Here is a 15,063-nt window from a genome sequence, read left to right as displayed (position 1 = left end):
TTTCATGGGCTGGGAACTGCCCGAGGGTGGAGCTCCTCCTCCCAAGTCCCTCCCCTCTGCCTGCTGCCTCTGTGGTGAAGCAAGACTCGGGCCTGCCCGCCTCGCCCGGAGCCCTGGTGCATGGGGGCTTCCAGCGACAGGAGCCGGACCCGGGAGGTCCTCGGGAGCCCCAGGAACCAAGGGAGACAGCCGAGGTAGGTGAGGAGGGACGTGGAGAAGGAAAGGGAGCCCTCTACTCCGGTGTTCTCTGGGGTGATCCCCTTCTAAAGAAGTCCTCATTCGGGGGCTCCTGGCCTGCTGCAGAGGTGGGCCACCCTGGAACAAGCCGTCATGGCTGATCCTGAGCAACGCGCAGGTGACTCAGGTGTGGCCCTCACTTGGCCTGGCCCGGGCTGGCGGGGAAGGAGCAGACAACTTTTCCAGGGTTCTCTCTTTGCCCTGCTCAGCACTGCCCCCTGGCCCCCTTACCCCCTCTCTCCTCCAACCCTATCACCCCTCAAGGCCCCCCCCTTCTCAGTGGGTCCCCAGAACACCCAGATGAGTATCTCAGACTTGGGGCGCCCCAGGCAAGGGCTGGCCCTGATCTTTGTCCAGAGCTGGGAGAAGGGGGACACTCCTTATTCCAGGGAACCTCACACAGCCTGGGGTAAAGCTTGAGGACTGGTCAGAAAGGGTGGGGGATAGAGTATGTCCATGAATATATGTGGCAGGAAGGAGCGAGCAGAACGCTGTGGCTTCTGAGACCCTAGGCAAATGCAGTTCCCAAAACATGATCCCAAGCAGGATCAAATTTGGTATAGTGAAAAATCTAAATTTGGAAGTCAGAGGATCCTGTATTCAAATTCTGACTCCACAGCTTTCTTCTCCATGTGACCCCCCCCCCCCACTTCTCCAAAAGAGGTAGACTCAATATTCAGAATGAAGAACACTTTTTTCTGGATATGGACAATAGAAAAATTTCAATTTCTATTGACTGTCACAGGAGTTTGGTTTTCTTTTCTTTCTCTCCTCCCCACAGAAGGGGAATGGAAGGAAAATAAGACACTTGTTAATAACAAAAAATAAAATTTAAATTTAAAAACCTATGTGACCTTGGACAAATTTTGTAATGAATGGGGGTGAATTAGATGACTTAAATTCCTTCCAATAACTCCAAATCTATGATTCTGTTTCCATGGATTGGGATTAGCAAAATGCCTGTGATACTAAACTGGTAAGGAGGGTTTTTCTTTTCTTTTTTTAAAAAGCATTTATTAAGTATTTAATATATGCCAGACATTGTGTTCAGCTCTGGAAACACAAAAGGGGAAAAACACTCCCTCAAGGAGTTCATGTTCTTTTCATTTTTTTTAAAAGAGTGAAAATGCTATGTTATGGTCCACACTCAGTTCCCACAGTTCTCTCTCTGGGTATAGATGGCTCTCTTCATCACTGAACAATTGGAACTGATTTGAATCACCTTATTGTTGGAAGGAGTCACATCCATCAGAATTGATCATCCTATAGTATTGCTGTTGCTGTCTATAATGATTTCCTGGTCCTGCTCATTTCACTAAGCATCAGTTCATGTAAGTCTCTCCAGGCCTCTCTGAAATCATCCTGCTGGTCATTTCTTACAGAACAATAATATTCCATAACATTCATAAACCACAATTTATTCAGCCATTCTCCAACTGATGGCATTCACTCAGTTTCCAGTTTCTGGCCACTACCAAAAGGGCTGCCATAAACATTCTTGCACATACAGGTCCCTTTCCCTGTAAAGAGGGTTTTTCAAGGCCTTTTCCCATGGCTGCTTCCTTGCCCAGACCTAGAAATGGGAGAGAAATGAATGCATTTGATCAGTCCAACCATTAGAACAAGACTTCATTGACCTCTGGGTTGGAATGATCAGCTCAGGTAAAATCTTAGGGAACAATGAGATTCCCCCCATTACTACCAGTTACTTCTAGAGGAGTGAACCACAGAGGAGGACAGTTCTTAGGCTTATTTCCTGCCAACTAGATCATGGCTTTGCTTCAGTTTTCCCATCCATGTAAGATTTTTGTCCCTGAAAAGAGTTCAGAATTCTAAAGAAGAGTGAAAAACCAGAAGGCAAGCTCTAGGAAGAATACTCACTTTAGCTCTGTTCAGGGTGACTAGAAACACCTCAGGGCACCTGGCCTGGCAGTTAGGCTTCTATTTTCCTCCTTTCGGAAATGGGTTGTCTCCCTATCCCTTCCTGCCTGGGATAACACATGTGTAGAGGTGAGCAGTCCTAATGAGGCATTTCCTCCTCATCCACAGAAGGAAATCCTCTGGCATGTACATTAGGGGATGCTGCTTTATTCTCAAGATCAGTGAGAACATGTGTGTTTTTGTGCACATGGGAGAGCTAAGCAGAATCTGGTGTGAATGAATATGTGTGCATTTATGCTCTGCAGAAAAGCATGTGTGCTCTGTATGCAGCGTGTGCACATTGTGTTATGCAGTGTATGTGTGATGTGTTTATGCAGTGTGTGTGACGTGTGTATGCAGTGTGTGCTCTGTGTGTGATGTGTGTATACAGTGTGTATGCAGTGTGTGTAATGTGTTTATGCAGTGTGTATGCAGTGTGTGTAATGTGTTTATGCAGTGTGTAATGTGTTTATGCAGTGTGTGTGAGACGTGTGTATGCAGTGTGTGTAATGTGTTTATGCAGTGTGTAATGTGTTTATGCAGTGTGTGTGAGACGTTTATGCAGTGTGTATGCAGTGTGTGTAATGTGTTTATGCAGTGTGTAATGTGTTTATGCAGTGTGTGTGAGACGTTTATGCAGTGTGTATGCAGTGTGTGTAATGTGTTTATGCAGTGTGTAATGTGTTTATGCAGTGTGTGTGAGACGTGTGTGCAGTGTGTGTGTGACGTGTGTATGCAACGATGTGTTCTGTGTGTGATGTGTGTATACAGTGTGTATACAGGGTGTGCCCTGTGTGTGACATATTTATGCAGTGTGTATGACATGTTTATGCAGTGTGTGAAGTGTGTGATGTGTGTATGCAGTGTGTGTAATGTGTTATGCAGTGTGTGAGACATGTTTATGCAGTGTGTGAGACATGTTTATGCAGTGTGTGAGACATGTTTATGCAGTGTGTGCAGTGTGTGACGTGTGTATGCAGTATGTGACGTGTGTATGCAGTATGTGACATGTGTGTGCAGTGTGACATGTGTGTGCAGTGTGTGTGAGATGTGTGTGTGCAGTGTGTGTGACGTGTGTATGCAGTGTGTGTGACGTGTGTATGCAGTGTGTGACATGTGTATGCAGTGTGTGTGATGTGTTTATGCAGTGTGTGTGAGATGTGTGTATGCAGTGTGTGCAGTGTGTGTGAGACATGTGTATGCAGTGTGTATGCAGTGTGTATGCAGTGTGTATGCAGTGTGTGTAATGTGTTTATGCAGTGTGTGAGAGACATGTTTATGCAGTGTGTGTGAGACGTGTGTGCAGTGTTTGTGACGTGTGTATGCAGTGTGTGTGACGTGTGTATGCAGTGTGTGTGACGTGTGTTTGCAGTGTGTGTGACGTGTGTTTGCAGTGGTGTGTGATGAGTGTATGCAGTGTGTGTGACGTGTGTATGCAGTGTGTGTGACGTGTGTATGCAGTGTGTGTGATGTGGTTATGCAGTGTGTGTGAGGCGTGTGTATGCAGTGTGTGTGACGTATGTATGCAGCGTATATACAGTGTGTATGCAATGTGTGCAATGTATGCAGTGTGTGCAGTGGGTGTGTCCAGTGTATATATACAGTGTGTGTGTGCAGTGTGTGTTATGTGTATATGCAGTGTGTGCAGTGTGTGTGATGTGTGTATGCAGTATGTGCTCTGTGTGTGATGTGTGTATACAGTGTGTATACAGTGTGTGCCCTGTGTGTGACATATTTATGCAGTGTGTATGACATGTTTATGCAGTGTGTGAAGTGTGTGTGATGTGTGTATGCAGTGTGTATGCAGTGTGTGTAATGTGTTTATGCAGTGTGTGTGAGACCATGTTTATGCAGTGTGTGCAGTGTGTGTGACATGTGTGTGCAGTGTGTGTGACGTGTGTATGCAGTGTGTGACGCGTGTATGCAGTGTGTGTGATGTGTTTATGCAGTGTGTGTGAGACGTGTTTATGCAGTGTGTGTGAGACGTGTTTATGCAGTGTGTGCAGTGTGTGTGACGTGTGTATGCAAGTGTGTGACATGTGTATGCAGTGTGTGTGACGTGTGTGCAGTGTGTGTATGCAGTGTGTGTGACTGTGTTTGCAGTGGTGTGTGATGTTTTTATGCAGTGTGTGCAGTGGATGCAGTGTGTGTGACGTGTGTGTGCAGTGTATGCAGTGTGTGTGATGTGTGTATGCAGCGTGTATGCAGTGTGTGTGATGTGTTTATGCAGTGTGTGTGAGGCGTGTGTATGCAGTGTGTGCAGTGTGTATGGAGTGTGTGTGGCATATGTGTGCAGCGCATATGCAGTGTGTGCAGTGTATGCAGTGTGTATGCAGTGTGTGTGACATGTGTATGCAGTGTGTGACGTGTGTATGAGTGTGTATGACACATATGCAGTGTGTGATGTGTGTATGCAGTGTGTGTGACCTGTGTATGCAGTGCGTATGCAGTGTGTGTGACGTGTGTATGCAGTGTGTGTGACGTGTGTATGCAGTGTGTGTGACGTGTATACAGTGTGTATGCAGTGTGTGACGTGTGTATGAGTGTGTATGACATATATGCAGTGTGTGATGTGTGTATGCAGTGTGTGTGACCTGTGTATGCAGTGTGTATGCAGTGTGTGTGACGTGTGTATGCAGTGTGTGTGACATGTGTACGCAGTGTGTGTGACGTGTGTATGCAGTGTGTGTGACATGTGTATACAGTGTGTATGCAGTGTGTGACGTGTGTATGAGTGTGTATGCAGTGTGTGTGACGTGTGTATGCAGTGTGTGTGACATGTGTATGCAGTGTGTATGCAGTGTGTGTGACATGTGTATGCAGTGTGTGACGTGTGTATGCAGTGTGTGTGACATGTGTATACAGTGTGTATGCAGTGTGTGACGTGTGTATGAGTGTGTATGACATATGTATGCAGTGTGTGATGTGTGTATGCAGTGTGTGACATGTGTATGCAGTGTGTGACGTGTGTATGCAGTGTGTGTGACATGTGTATACAGTGTGTATGCAGTGTGTGACGTGTGTATGACATATGTATGCAGTGTGTGATGTGTGTATGCAGTGTGTGTGACATGTGTATGCAGTGTGTTTGATGTTTGTATGCAGTGTGTATGCAGTGTGTGTGACATGTGTATGCAGTGTGTGTGACGTGTGTATGCAGTGTGTGTGACATGTGTATACAGTGTGTATGCAGTGTGTGACGTGTGTATGAGTGTGTATGACATATGTATGCAGTGTGTGATGTGTGTATGCAGTGTGTGTGACATGTGTATGCAGTGTGTATGCAGTGTGTGTGACGTGTGTATGCAGTGTGTGTGACGTGTGTATGCAGTGTGTGTGACGTGTGTATGCAGTGTGTGTGACATGTGTATGCAGTGTGTATGCAGTGTGTGACGTGTGTATGAGTGTGTATGACATATGTATGCAGTGTGTGATGTGTGTATGCAGTGTGTGTGACATGTGTATGCAGTGTGTATGCAGTGTGTTTGATGTTTGTATGCAGTGTGTATGCAGTGTGTGTGACATGTGTATGCAGTGTGTGTGACGTGTGTATGCAGTGTGTGTGACATGTGTATACAGTGTGTATACAGTGTGTGACGTGTGTATGAGTGTGTATGACATATGTATGCAGTGTGTGATGTGTGTATGCAGTGTGTGTGACATGTGTATGCAGTGTGTATGCAGTGTGTGACGTGTGTATGCAGTGTGTGTGACGTGTGTATGCAGTGTGTGTGACGTGTGTATGCAGTGTGTGTGACATGTGTATGCAGTGTGTGTGACGTGTGTATGCAGTGTGTGTGACATGTGTATACATTGTGTATGCAGTGTGTGCCCTGTGTGTGACATTTATGCAGTGTGTATGACATGTTTATGCAGTATGTGAAGTGTGTGATGTGTGTATACAGTGTGTATGCAGTGTGTGTAATGTGTTTATGCAGTGTGTGTGAGACATGTTTATGCAGTGTGTGCAGTGTGTGTGACGTGTGTGTTCAGTGTGTGACGCGTGTATGCAGTGTGTGATGTGTTTATGCAGTGTGTGTGAGACGTGTTTATGCAGTGTGTGCAGTGTGTGTGACGTGTGTATGCAGTGTGTGACATGTGTATGCAGTGTGTGTGACGTGTGTGCAGTGTGTGTGACGTGTGTATGCAGTGTGTGTGACGTGTGTTTGCAGTGGTGTGTGATGTTTTTATGCAATGAGTGCAGTGTATGCAGTGTGTGACGTGTGTGTGCAGTGTATGCAGTGTGTGTGATGTGTGTATGCAGCGTGTATGCAGTGTGTGTGATGTGTTTATGCAGTGTGTGTGAGGCGTGTGTATGCAGTGTGTGTGACATATGTGTGCAGCGCATATGCAGTGTGTGCAGCGCATGCAGTGTGTATGCAGTGTGTGTGACTTGTGTATGCAGTGTGTGTGACATGTGTATACAGTGTGTATGCAGTGTGTGACGTGTGTATGCGGTGTGTGTGACGTGTATGCAGTGTGTGTGACATGTGTATGCAGTGTGTGTGACGTGTGTATGCAGTGTGTGACATGTGTATACAGTGTGTATGCAGTGTGTGACGTGTGTATGAGTGTGTATGACATATGTATGCAGTGTGTGATGTGTGTATGCAGTGTGTGTGACCTGTGTATGCAGTGTGTTTGCAGTGTGTGTGACGTTTGTATGCAGTGTGTGTGACGTGTGTATGCAGTGTGTGTGACATGTGTATGCAGTGTGTATGCAGTGTGTGTGACGTGTGTATGCAGTGTGTGTGACGTGTGTATGCAGTGTGTGTGACATGTGTATACAGTGTGTATGCAGTGTGTGACGTGTGTATGAGTGTGTATGACATATGTATCCAGTGTGTGATGTGTGTATGCAGTGTGTATGCAGTGTGTGTGACATATGTATGCAGTGTGTATGCAGTGTGTGTGACGTGTGTGTGACCTGTGTATGCAGTGTGTATGCAGTTTGTGTGACGTGTGTATGCAGTGTGTGTGACATGTGTATACAGTGTGTATGCAGTGTGTGACGTGTGTATGAGTGTGTATGCAGTGTGTGTGACATGTGTATGCAGTGTGTGTGACATGTGTATGCAGTGTGTGGTGTGTGTATGCAGTGTGTGGTGTGTGTATGCAGTGTGTGTGACATGTGTATGCAGTGTGTGTGACATGTGTATGCAGTGTGTGACGTGTGTATGCAGTGTGTGACATGTGTATGCAGTGTGTGACCTGTGTATGCAGTGTGTATGCAGTGTGTGTGACGTGTGTATGCAGTGTGTGTGACATGTGTATGCAGTGTGTGTGACATGTGTATACACTGTGTATGCAGTGTGTGACGTGTGTATGAGTGTGTATGACATATGTATGCAGTGTGTGACATGTGTATGCAGTGTGTGTGACCTGTGTATGCAGTGTGTATGCAGTGTGTGTGACATGTGTATGCAGTGTGTGTGATGTGTGTATGCAGTGTGTGTGACATGTGTATGCAGTGTGTATGCAGTGTGTGACATGTGTATGCAGTGTGTTGCAGTGTGTGTGACATGTGTATGCAGTGTGTGACGTGTGTATGAGTGTGTATGACATATGTATGCAGTGTGTGATGTGTGTATGCAGTGTGTGTGACATGTGTATGCAGTGTGTGTGCAGTGTGTGTGACATGTGTATGCAGTGTGTGACGTGTGTATGAGTGTGTATGACATATGTATGCAGTGTGTGATGTGTGTATGCAGTGTGTGTGACGTGTGTATGCAGTGTGTGTGACGTGTGTATGCAGTGTGTGTGACGTGTGTATGCAGTGTGTGACATGTGTATGCAGTGTGTGTGACGTGTGTATGCAGTGTGTGTGACATGTGTATGCAGTGTGTGTGACCTGTGTATGCAGTGTGTATGCAGTGTGTGTGACGTGTGTATGCAGTGTGTGTGACATGTGTATGCAGTGTGTATGCAGTGTGTGTGCAGTGTGTGTGACATGTGTATGCAGTGTGTGACATGTGTATGCAGTGTGTGACGTGTGTATGCAGTGTGTGTGACCTGTGTATGCAGTGTGTATGCAGTGTGTGTGACGTGTGTATGCAGTGTGTGTGACATGTGTATGCAGTGTGTTTTCAGTGTGTGTGACATGTGTATGCAGTGTGTGTGCAGTGTGTGTGACATGTGTATGCAGTGTGTGACGTGTGTATGAGTGTGTATGACATATGTATGCAGTGTGTGATGTGTGTATGCAGTGTGTGTGACCTGTGTATGCAGTGTGTATGCAGTGTGTGTGACGTGTGTATGTAGTGTGTGTGACATGTGTATACAGTGTGTATGCAGTGTGTGACGTGTGTATGAGTGTGTATGACATATGTATGCAGTGTGTGATGTGTGTATGCAGTGTGTGTGACGTGTGTATGCAGTGTGTGTGACATGTGTATGCAGTGTGTATGCAGTGTGTGTGACCTGTGTATGCAGTGTGTGCTCTGTGTGTGTGTGTGTGTGTGTGTGTGTGTGTGCAGTGTGCCCAGTGTATCTGCACAGTGTGGGGCTGCCGGGGGTGTGTGTATTTCTGCTCTCCTGGGACCCTTTCACGGCCCCGCTGCCTTGTCCTCTCCTCTCCGCAGCTCCCCCGGATCATCTTCCAGCCATGTGTTGGTGGGCTGTAGGTCACAGGGCTGGACCGCCGCTGGGGGAGGGCCCTGGAATATGGGTTCTGCAGGCACACATTCCTGGGGGGAGGACAGGCAGGGCCAGGCCTGACCCTAACCCCGGTGACCTCTGTGTCCTGCTCGCCTGCCCACCCACCCTGAGGCTTCCAAAGGCACTCCACACTTTAGGGCCCTGAAGTGGGGGAGGAGAGGAGCGCATGGGCAGGAGGAGCCTGGCCCGTGACGGGCTAAGCGGGGGCAAGAGAGTTTTAATCCAAGTTCTGACTTGCTGGGGCTTTTAGGAGTTGGTTAGATAGACCAGGGTGAATGTGGCCGTGTGTATGTTTCTGTTGTAGGGTGCAACATGCCCATTCCCTTACTGAGATACCTCAGGGCTGCTGACCGTCCGCAGCTCTCTGGGTCTGTCTCAACCTCCCACTCGATAGAGGTTACCCCCAGGGCTTTGTTTCCTGGGTTGTGAAGGTTGAAGTTGGACCAGAACCAATGTCCTCCTTATTAGTTCCCCTTCATTCCCTCCTCACAGGTTTTTAACCTCCTCTTACCTGAGTAGAGCAGCCATGTTACTTTATTAAGGGTTAACATGCCTTGGACACCAGTGTTATTCCACAGGTATGGCCCCCGATGGTGGATGTAGGTATGTACCGTGTCCTGGGCTCGGCCTTAACCCCAGCCTGACCCTTGTTACTCACAGCGCATTTCCCCAGCCCTTCTCACATTCCTTAGGGAGGTTTGGGCAGAAGAAGCTTAAGAATGGTAAGAAGGAGTCATTATTTTGTCAGAGATGGACGGTCCGACCTCCACTGTTGTTGTTTGTCCTTCATTCTCGAACAGGACACTGACATCAGGGAGGGGATGCATGACGCACAAGGGAACGGGATTTAGGTGAGGGAGGGCTGGGCAAGAGCCCTCTGGGTCCAGTGGCCAGACAGAGGTCAGGATGCTGGAGATGGCCCAGAATGCAATGGGAGACCTCGGAGATCAGGATGCTGGAGATGGCCCAGAATGCAATGGGAGACCTCGGAGATCAGGATGCTGGAGATGGCCCAGAATGCAATGGGAGACCTTGGAGATCAGGATGCTGGAGATGGCCCAGAATGCAATAGGAGACCTTGGAGATCAGGATGCTGGAGATGGCCCAGAATGCAATAGGAGACCTTGGAGATCAGGATGCCTAGAGATGGTCCAGAATGCAATGGGAGACCTTGGAGATCAGGATGCCTAGAGATGGTCCAGAATGCAATGGGAGACCTTGGAGATCAGGATGCTGGAGATGGCCCAGGATGCAATGGGAGACCTTGGAGATCAGGATGCTGGAGATGGCTCAGGATGCAATGGGAGACCTTGGAGATCAGGATGCCAAGAGATGGTCCAGGATGAGACTGGCCTTTTTAAGCTAAGGTCTTCAACAGGTTTGAGGTCACACCCATTCAGTGTTTAAGGCTAGGCAGCAATTGAGGCAAAGTATCTTCCCTTTCACCCAGTCCAAAAAAAGTGGGGGAAATGAACTAAATAAATCTGTGACTCGAGGACCTTCAGGGTTTCTGGCCATAGCAGAAATGACTGTTATTTACATTCAATCTGAGTCATTTGAGACTCAAACAATGATTAATGGGGCTTGACCCAGGACCTATTGGTGGCCAATGAAAATCAGATTGGTTTTGGTTTAAGACCTGATCTTTAGGAAAGAAATCTAGCCAGTAAACCCCAAGATATCTTGGGGAAGATTCACTGTAAAATAGAAAGAGGACTAGTCCTTGAGTCAAGAGACCTGAGTTTGAGTCCTGCTGGCTGCAATTATTAGTCACTTAATTTCTCTGGGCCTCTCTTCATCTATAAAACGGGTATAATAGTATTATTTTACTGCTTTTCTCAAAGAATTGTCAAGAAACAAGTAGTAAACATTAATTAAGTACTTACTATATGCCAAACAGGCACTGTGCTAAGCACTGAAGATAAAAAGAAACAAAAGAAAAATCATCCCTGACCTTAAGAAGCTTAAAGTTTAATGGGAGAAAAAACATACAAATAACTATGTACAAACAAAAAATAAAAGGTAAATAAATATAATAAAAGATAAAATGGAAGGTAAACTCAAAGTAAAGGCAGTATTTAGAAGGGGTGTGTGTGATGTTTGTGGGAGGGAAACCTAGAAAGGCTTTCTTGCCAAATGTGGGATTTGAGCTGGGTCTTGGAGGAAGCCAAGAGGTGAGGATAAGGATGTAGAGAGCATTCCAGACAACCGGTGAAAAAGTATGGCAACCAAAGAAAGGTTCCTGTGCAGGGAGCAGCAAAAAAGCCAGGAAGGAGCTTTGTGAACATAAATTGGGATATGTCATTATTGCTGCCACAGTATAGTCAGGCAACAGCATTTAGTGAAGATTTATTGTAATGGAGGACTTGCAGAATAAAGATGGCTCACCTGTTAATGTAGCACTACACAATTTAGTATTTTATTCCATGCCTCTTCATATTTTCTACTCATCTTGTCTCTCCAGCCAGACTTGAAGCTCCCTGAGGACAGGACATATTTCGTATTTCTTTTGTGTCCCTTAGAAGGCATAACCTGGCAGGGTAAATGAATGATGACCTGGTTGAATACTTGTTTGATTGCTTGATAAAAACAAAGGATATAAGTATCTGTCTTATCTGTCTCCTCTTTCCTCTACAACTATATACCTCCCTGATCCCACTGGAGGGATGTCTTGATTTGCAAGTGAATTGGACCTAAGTGAGGCAGAACTTGTGCAGAATCATCAATCTTCTTTTCCACAGATACCAAAGTCTAGTGGCAAGACATAGGTCAAGACGACTGGCGATGGCCCCATCCACATTCATAGCTTTAGTCAAAGAACACTGGAGCTCAGAACCTCTGGCTCTCATCTTCCTACTTGGTCTTATTTCACATTCTTTATCTTCCTCATTATTCTGTGTTCTAGTCACACTGCACTACTTGCAATTTCCTACTTGTATATGCCTTTGACCACACCTTTTTCCTATGTCTGTCTTTTTATTCCTGAAAATTGTATCCTATCTTTTCAGTTCTAACTCAACAGCCCTTTCCTCCACAGCATCTTCCATGTTTCCTCTAGTCAGAAATATTCTTTCCTTCTTAGGAAATTTCATTATTTGTATCTTTCCTTAGTACATAAGTCATGTCATAGTTATCTATGTACATCTCATCTCTCCTATTAGACTATAAGCTTCTTGAGAAACAGAAGCAATATTTTATCTATTTCTGTGTCTATCCTCAATGCTTAAGACCTTGAACATAGAATGTAGTTAGTAAACATTTATTCTGTGATGAAAGAATGGATGGAGAAATATGAGGAGTTTATGTTGTAATGGATAAGGCAAGATAAACACTCATGTATAGACGATATAAACAGATCTTACCAACTCTGACTTTTCTAAGAATTACCTACTTGAAGTCCCTGAAAATGCATGAAGGTAGTAAAGGGGAATAAAGGCTCTTGTGTCTTGGTTGGAATGGGGGAGGGGAAGCCTCTCCATATGCTGGATAAGAGGCTGTATAGAAGTTAAAGAGCAGCTCAGGGTGATTAGGAAGTCATTGCTAGAGCGTTGGTCTCCCCTTGGTTCTGTTTCCTGTTGGGGGGGGGGGGCCTCGTAGTGAATAGTGCCTGCTGAGCAGAGCTTCATAATAGGTCTAGTTTTGGGGCTGAGTTCTGAATCCCTGCTCCTTCAAAGTTCAACAATTTCCACCAACAAGCTGGGAAGGTTGATACCAACCAAAGGCTCTACCTTCTCTTCCACACCTCTGGCTCTCCCTGCCTCCTTGCTGGGAAGGAAGCCTGAAATGGAATTAAAAGATGCATTTGAGTCACTTTTCTGACACTTAGGTTCTTCATTTGTAAAATGAGCGGTGGATCCTTTTCATGCATGGACCTTCTAGGATATCCCAACTTAATCCTGAAACTTGAGGATTCTGGGTTGTGTGTGTCTTTTTTTTTTTTTTCCCAGGATCTGTGTGGTGCAGGGAAAGCTGGGAGAAACTGATTATAGTTGCCATGAGGGAGGGCAGTGACTTGGGTCAACAAGGTATCCAGAGGGCCTCTGTGAAGTACACAGGCACAGCACCTGCTGTGTTTCTGCTACCCGATAGCCTGGCAATCCCAGCCCAGCTGTGGGCCATCTGGAAGGTCTTGCTTAAGGAATTGGGGCTGTTTGTGCTGATCTCCTCTCCCACCCTGATCCCTTAAGCTCCCCCCCGCCCTTGCTCTCTTTCATTGCCCTCTCATTTCACATCTCCCATTCTCTGAATTTTCTGTCCCCAGCATCTCCTCTTATAGTCCAGTACAGGTTCTCCTATCCCATGGGTTTGACCTTCCATATTCTCTTTTCATTTAATATTTCCTTTGGTCCTTCATTCTTCCCTCCCTCTTTTCATTCTATTCTGTATTTATATTTTTCCTTCATTCAATGTGATTCCTCCACCCCCATCTCTATCTCTCTCCCTCTGAGAGCTCCAGAGTCTCCCTCCCTGTTGTATATCGAAGCTGCTGTGGGTAGGAGAGGGAGGGGGTGAGGGAAGAGAGCAGGGAAAGGTTCTTTTTTCCTCAGAACAATCATCCCATTCTCTTTGCTGTGTAACTGATACATTAGAGAAGGAAACTATATTTGTAACTAATTGGCTGTGACTACTCAACACAGCTCCCCTTACAGTCCAGCCCACCACCATCCTGCTAATGGGAGAAACAGGCAGATAGCTTGAGGCTGTCTCCTCCATTGGATGGATGGCTCTCTATTACCAATCACCACTTGTTCCTCCTTGCTCCTTCTTTCCTGGGAAAGTCATGAGATGGAAAAAGACCAACTAAAGAGAGTTCCATTAGGGAAGTAGAGAAGGAAAAGGAAGGTTGGGCTAAATGAATTCTCTGTCTCTGTCTCAGTCCCTGTCTCTCTCTTTCTACACACATACACACACACACACACACACACACACACACACACATATTAGACCAGACAGAGAATTTATACATTGATAATTCCTCCCTGATGTTGTAGTGCCATAAAGGTATGTGGAAGGTTCCAACTGGGCCTGTCCAAATGGTCTGCCTTGATGGCATCTCAGATGGAGAAAGAAATATTCTGAAAGCAGTGTGTGGTGGTGGTGGTGGTGGTGGTGTGTGTGTGTGTGTGTTTGTAAGGTAATATAAGGTTTGAGAACTTGGAAATAGACCTCTGATCCTAGCAAACTTTCCTTGAGGAAAACTCATTTTGAATTTTCTTATGTACTTTGCAAAGGATAAGTGGGCTTCTCTTCCTGCCATTCACCCAAAGACTACCTACAAAGAGAACAAGCATTTGCCATGTGTCTCACAACTACCTGCATCTCTCTCACTACAAAAACCATCCATTCCAGAAAAATCGATCCATTCACTACCTTCCCAAATTATTATGTGAATTCTTAACCTCCCTTGTTTTTACCTAAGCATTCTCCTCTGGTTGGAATGCCTTATTATCCTCCTTGCTTATCTAAAATCTATTGATCTTTTATATGATCACAAATAAAGATCTAGAAGAAAACTGGAAGTCCGTCCTATCCAATCATTTTACAGATGAAGAAACTGAGACCCAAAAATATTAAGCAATTTGCCCAAAACCAGGTCAAATGACATTTCTTATGTAAAAGTTTGCTTGACTGCCTAAGTGCTGGTAGTATTCATTTGACCCTATTCTACTGACTATTCTATTTTGGGGTTCTATTGACTATTTTATATTGGAGTTAGAAAACCTTGTCTCTACTCTTGGTTCTCCTTACAGCTAAATGATGATGAGCAAGTCACAACCTCTTGAGCTTTAGTTTCCTGATATATAAAAGGGTCATTGATATTTGCATTATATTTGCACTCCTCCAGACTTCTCCAGCATGCCCAAAGAACCTCTTTATTTTGAAAGGTTACCTTAGCTCTTGGACTCATACCTCCTCAACATCTTCTGCCCCTGGGGATCCTCTATCTGGTTGAATGACTTCTCTTTAAACTTCCATTAAGAAGGATGGCTAGATCAACTATATTTTTATTCTCCTCCAGGCTATATTCCAGATTTTCTCTACCATGGCTCCCTCTTCAGCTTTCAACCAACTCCCCTTCAGCTTCCCTTTGTAAGTTATCTTCCTCCATTAGAATGTAAGCTTCTTTCAGAGAGTGACTGTCTTTCTGCTTATATTTGTATTTCTAGTGCTTAGCACATTGTTGTTATTCAATTGTTTTTAGTCTTCCTCAACTCTTTGTTTCCTCATTGAGATTTTCTTGCCAGGTAT

At 45.4% G+C, this 15,063-nt stretch overlaps 1 long non-coding RNA gene across 1 annotated transcript in view; it reads left to right on the top strand.

Annotated features, from left to right (window-relative positions):
- The first annotated feature begins 100 nt into the window (after positions 1–100).
- The window catches only part of LOC127549497 (uncharacterized), a 74,004-nt gene continuing 59,041 nt past the window's right edge, over positions 101–15,063 (top strand). Inside the window, exon 1 of the long non-coding RNA XR_007950637.1 lies at positions 101–194. This is a non-coding gene — a long non-coding RNA (uncharacterized LOC127549497). The remainder of the gene's footprint in view (positions 195–15,063) is intronic.

Source organism: Antechinus flavipes, chromosome 2 (genome assembly GCF_016432865.1).
Source record: "Antechinus flavipes isolate AdamAnt ecotype Samford, QLD, Australia chromosome 2, AdamAnt_v2, whole genome shotgun sequence".
NCBI classification, from domain to species: domain Eukaryota; kingdom Metazoa; phylum Chordata; class Mammalia; order Dasyuromorphia; family Dasyuridae; genus Antechinus; species Antechinus flavipes.
The sequence above is the reverse complement of the archived record's forward strand: the minus strand, read 5'-3'. Positions and strand labels throughout refer to the sequence as shown.